Here is a 6,000-nt window from a genome sequence, read left to right as displayed (position 1 = left end):
TAATGATAAATGTTTTTAAAAATAAATTTCACATTAAAAGCAGTCCAGAATTAAGACTTAAAAAAACCCCTAAAACCAAATCGCATTTCTTTCTTGGAACTACAATTGTTATCTTTATACTCAATCCATAGGGAATATTAATTTTAAAAGACTTTTGCTGAATCTCTAAAAAAGTATGATTTGCTGTATTAATGTATTTTGACAAGCCAGATATCTTGATTGTTGGCATAAATGACCATTTAATGTGTGTAATCCAGCATGAAGAGAAGTTTATTATCCCATAAACTATCAGTCAATCATCTCTTACCCATAACTACAGGTAACAGCTGGCTGCCCTTATCTGGTATTAGCACAAAAATGGAATTTAAGTAACATTAATGGTTTGACTCAGGCCCCACAAATCATAGAAATTTAAAGATGAGAGCTTTTGTGTGCAGCTTTTTTTGTGAATCTATAAATTGTGGCAATTTAAGACACGGGGATGATTGATATTTATTTCTCTGTTGGTTTCAAAGCTTCTGAACAATGGGATTCATGCATTCATTGATTCAATCATATTTACTGAGCACTTACTGTTTACAGGGCACTGTACTAAGTGCTTGGGAAAGTACAATACAATAAACAGTGCCATTCTCTGCCCACAACGAGCTTACAGTCTAGAGGGGTGGAGACAGACATCAATACAAATAAATAAAATTACAGATATGTACATAAATGCTGTGGGGCTGGGAGGGGGGAGAGCAAAGGGAGCAAGTCAGGGTGATACAGATGGGAGTGGGAGATGTGAAAAAGTTGGGCTTAATCTGGGAAGGCCTCTTGGGATGAACTAGTATAAAAGTAACAATTCAATTTATCTCTTGTGAGTTAAATAGATCAGTCTAAGGACCCTATCAATTGATGTGGGGGAGGAAGGTGGGACAGGGACTGTATCCATCCTTATTGCCTTGCATCTACTGCAGGTCTTTTTACAGTGCTTGGAACCTATTAAACACTTAACAAATACCTATTGTTAGGTGATAGGCATAAAGGTAGAAAGCTGGCCCAGGAGAACTGGTTCCAAGGAAAGGTAGAAAGCAAAAACAGTGAGAATCCCAGTCTTGGAAAACCCAGTACTGACAGTCTCTTCCCAGCCCATCCACTGAGCTGGAGCTATCCTGGCCCCCAAGCAACTTCCTTTCAAAGTGTCATTAAGCTGATCCTCTCCCTGGCCCTTCTGCATGTCTGTTCCTCAGTAGAGCAGCAAGACTGCTACTGATTGGTCAAAAAACCCTGACAAATGCAGCAAAAATTCTGAAAAAAGCCTGCTAGATGTTAAGGTTGTTGAGGGCAGAGATCATGTCTACTTAAGTCTATTGTACTTTCCCAAGCATTTATAACCGTGCTCTCCAGCACTCACTACTTCTCCCACTCCTATCTACATTGTCCTTAGATTTGTACCCTTTATTCATGCCAGTCTCTACCCAACAACATTTGTGTACATATCCATAACTTATATAACTCCCCTTCTAGACTGTAATCTCCTTGTGGGCAGGGAACTCTGCCAATAGTTTTCAAATGTCTCTCAGTTGCAAAAATTCTGCTTGGCCTGAAAGCTTTGCATTGATCTATCCTGAAAAAGAAACCACCTATCCCTCCTAATCATCCATAACCATCCTTTCCTAATGCCCACAAAACTAGACTGAGAAAACAGACATTTGTCTGCACTGAATCATTTTTTTGTGTGTGCCTCAACTTTTATCAGCTGTAAAATGGTGTTAAGATACCTGTTCTCCCTCCTACTTGGACTGTGAGTCCAATATGGGACAGGTACTGTGTCCAACCTGATTAACTTGAGTTTACCCCAGTTTGGCACATAGAAAATGCTTAACATATTATTATTATTATTATTATGTCTTCCAATTCACACTCTGCCTGGCTCCAGGAAGCATTTTTCCAAGTCATACTGACTTTTCCAGGTTATTTTACCCCAGATCACCTTCAGGACTTATATGAATGTCAATATACATGCTCCATTTGCTTTTCTTGGATTCCTCCAAGTATCTAGTACAGTGCTCTGCACATAGGGGCTCAATTAAAACACAAAATGTAAAAAAGTAAATTCTGCTCTTTTTGCTTGTCTTCCATGATCAACTTTTATGTCCGCGATTGTGCTGCAACTTGATATTTGGGTTCTCTTTGACATGGGGAGCAGTAGAAGCAAGTATAATGGTAGAGAGTGCATTGCTAAAATTGGGAGGGTTAATAGTTGGAATTGACAATTTTCCAACCAAATATAGTTTGGTAACCCCTCAAAGCTAGGAATCACATCTTTTAAATGAGGACATTAAAAAAATGCCTTATTGGATCAGACCAATAGTTCATACAGCTCATCACTCCGTCCCCAGTGGTGACCACATGATCCCTGGAGGAGCAGTATGATGGTTTTCTTTCCTGCTTCCTAATGATTAGAGCTACATGGTCTAACATTGTAAACTTTTTGCTTTATGTATCCTTTACTCTCCCCCTTATAAATTGCTATAGACTGCTCATCTACGAATCTATCCAAGCACTCCTCAAGTATTCTGCATATTCCTCTTGGCATAACTTCCTTGATCAATGAAGTATATCTGTTTGCCATCCAGCTGTGCAAAAATATTTTTCTTTTGGTTTATTTTTAGCCTACTCTATGTGCATATCTATTCTCTAGATGTAGATTTGGGAATCATCCACTGAGAGATGCTAGTTGAAGCCATGTGAGTGAATGAGTTCTCCAAGGGAGCGGGTGCAGATGGAGAATAGAAGGGGACCTAGAACTGAATCTTGAAGGACTCCCACAGTTAGAGTTCAATGGGTGCCCTCCAATCATGTAACTCTTTGTAGTACTGAATACATTTTTAGTATGTTTCAGTATCTCAAGAGGAGATCTCCTGCCTACTTTGAAAATCCACCCCCTCCACCTGTGCATGTGACACCATTCTTTTGCACTGTATCAAAGCACCTGCTCCCTCCTTCCTTCCTTCCCTGGCCACCATCTTCAACTATTCAGTCTCCAGTGGTTTCTTCCCCTCTTCTTTTCAAACAAGTCCATGTCTTCCCTATTCTAAAACAACCTTCCCTGGTTCATTCATTCAATCGTATTTATTGAGCACTTACTGTGTGCAGAGCACTGTACTAAGCACTTGGGAAGTACAAGTTGGCAACATATAGAGACAGTCCCTACCCAACAGTGGGCTCACAGTCTAGAAGGGGGAGACAGAGAACAAAACATATTAACAAAATAAAATAAATAAATAGAATAGGTACAAGTAAAATAGAGTAATAAATATGTACAAACATATATACATATATACAGGTGCTGTGGGGAAGGGAAGGTGGTAAGGCGGGGAGATGAGGAGGGGGAGAGGAAGGAGGGGGCTCAGTCTGGGAAGGCCTCCTGGAGGAGGTGAGCTCTCAGTAGGGCTTTGAAGGGAGGAAGAGAGCTAGCTTGGTGGATGTGCGGGGGGAGGGCATTCCAGGCCAGGGGGATGACGTGGGCCGGGGGTCGACGGCGGGACAGGAGAGAACAAGGCACAGTGAGGAAGTTAGCGGCAGAGGAGCGGAGGGTGCAGGCTGGGCTGTAGAATGAGATAAGGGAGGTGAGGTAGGAGGGGGCGAGGTGATGGAGAGCCTTGAAGCTGAGGGTGAAGAGTTTCTGCCTGATGCACAGGTTGATTGGTAGCCACTGAAGATTTTTGAGGAGGGGAGTAACATGCCCAGAGTGTTTCTGGACAAAGACAATCTGGGCAGCGGCGTGAAGTATGGATTGAAGTGGGGAGAGACAGGAGGATGGGCGATCGGAGAGGAGGCTGATACAGTAGTCCAGATGGGATAGGATGAGAGCTTGAACGAGCAGGGTAGCGGTTTGGATGGAGAGGAAAGGGCGAATCTTGGCAATGTTGCGGAGGTGAGACTGGCAGGTTTTGGTGACAGCTTGGACGTGAGGGGTGAACGAGAGAGCGGAGTCGAGGAGGACACCAAGGTTGCGGGCTTGTGAGATGGGAAGGATGGTAGTGCCGTCAACAGTGATGGGAAAGTCAGGGAGAGGGCAGGGTTTGGGAGGGAAGACAAGGAGTTCAGTCTTGGACATGTTGAGTTTTAGGTGGTGGGCAAATATCCAGATGGAGATGTCCTGAAGGCAGGAGGAGATGCGAGCCTGGAGGGAGGGAGAGAGCAGGGGCAGAGATGTAGATTTGGCTGTCATCAGCGTAGAGATGATAGTTGAAGCCATGGGAGTGAATGAGGTCACCAAGGGAGTTGTTGCCACGGCTCCCTCCGGTTATCTCCCCATCTCCCTCCTACCATTCCTTGAGTGAGTTGTCTACACTCACTATCTCATTCCTGTCCTTCAATTCTCTCCTCGACCCCCTCCAATCAGGCTTCCATCCCATTCACTCCACACAGAATCTGTCCTCTCAGAAGTTACAAATGATTTCCTTCTTGCCACACCCAATGGCCCCTACTCCATCCTAATCCTCCTTGACCTCTCAGCTGCCTTTGACACTATTGACAACCGCTTCTCCTGGAAGCATTATCCAACCTCTGCTTCCCTGATATGGTCCTCTCCTGGTTCTCCTACTATATCTCTGGCCACTCCTTCTCATTCTTTCTTGGGTTCTTCCTCTACCTCTCACTTTAACTGTGGGAGTCCTTCAAGATTCAGTTCTAGGTCCCCTTCTGTTCTCTATCTGCACCCACTCCCTTGGAGAACTCATTCACTCACATGGTTTCAACTAGCACCTCTCGGTGGATGATTCCCAAATCTACATCTAGAGAATAGATATGCACATAGAGGATGTTCGATATCAGTCAGTGGTATTTGAGGACTTTGTGCAGGGCCTTGTTCTAAGCACTTGGAAGAGTGCAATAATACTTGGGAGACATGTTCCCTGCCCACAAGGAGTTTAGTCATGGAAAGGGGAAAGACAAGACAAGGGAAAGGGAAGAGGGAGCATGACAGGTAAAGTGAGAGAGATAGCATTAGGATGGGGGATTTACTCATTGTCCTCCATTTTAGATGTTGCTAAATTTCTATCCATGTATGTAAGTGTGGCTGAAAAGACCCATGCAAGACCAGAAACTGAGCACTGGGGGGGGGGGGGGGGGGGTGTGGGTGTGTGTGTGGGTGTGTGTGTGGGTGTGTGTGTGTGTGTGTGTGTGTGTGTATTTATATATATGTACGTATATATATATATAAAATAATCAGACTGTACATAATCCCTTTTTAATGTGAGGTTTACAATCTGAGACCAGGTATCCCCATTTTACCAATGAGTTCATCCCATGCAGAGCATGTCTCTAGACTGTAAGCTCCTTGTGGGCAGGGATCATATCTACCAACTCTCTCATACTGTACTCTCCCAAGCACTTAGTACAATGCTCTGCACACAGTAAGTGCTCAGTAAATACCACTGACTTATTGGTTATCATAATTTTCAAGTCTACATCTTGGAATCCCAAAATTAGCTCAGCCTTTGTACAAGGAGAGCAGCATAGCCGAGTGGATGGAACATAGGCCTGGGAGGCAGAAGGACCTGGGTTCTAATCCCAGCTCCAGCACTTGTCTGCTGTGTTAACTTGAGCAAGTCACTTCACTTCTCTGTTCCTCAGTCACCTCATCTGTAAAATGGAGATTAAGAATGTGAGCCTAATGTGGGACATGGACTGCGTCCAACCTGAGTAGCTTATATCTGCCCTAGCACTTAGAACAACACCTTGCACATAGTAAATGCTGAATAAATACCATTTAAATAAACCCCTCTCCCAATTGCCTTCCAGGCTGGGTTATTCACTACAGTGACCTCTGTACCCTGTTATGACATGGTTTGCAATTGTGCTTTACCATGTCTTCAAGTCAATTCTTCTCCACTCCTAACTTGTATGCCTCCTTTCAGTTCACCACACACCACCAGTTCACCCTCGTTCAGCTCATATATTGAGGTTTCTTCTTTTATCTGTTATGCTGCAAAGATTTGATCTGCTGTG

General features: G+C 43.7%; 1 pseudogene; it reads left to right on the top strand.

Annotated features, from left to right (window-relative positions):
• The first annotated feature begins 4,968 nt into the window (after window positions 1-4,968).
• The window catches only part of LOC119949891, a 42,223-nt pseudogene continuing 41,191 nt past the window's right edge, over window positions 4,969-6,000 (top strand).

The sequence above is a fragment of the Tachyglossus aculeatus genome, chromosome X1, assembly GCF_015852505.1.
Source record: "Tachyglossus aculeatus isolate mTacAcu1 chromosome X1, mTacAcu1.pri, whole genome shotgun sequence".
Classification (NCBI taxonomy): domain Eukaryota; kingdom Metazoa; phylum Chordata; class Mammalia; order Monotremata; family Tachyglossidae; genus Tachyglossus; species Tachyglossus aculeatus.
The sequence above is the reverse complement of the archived record's forward strand: the minus strand, read 5'-3'. Positions and strand labels throughout refer to the sequence as shown.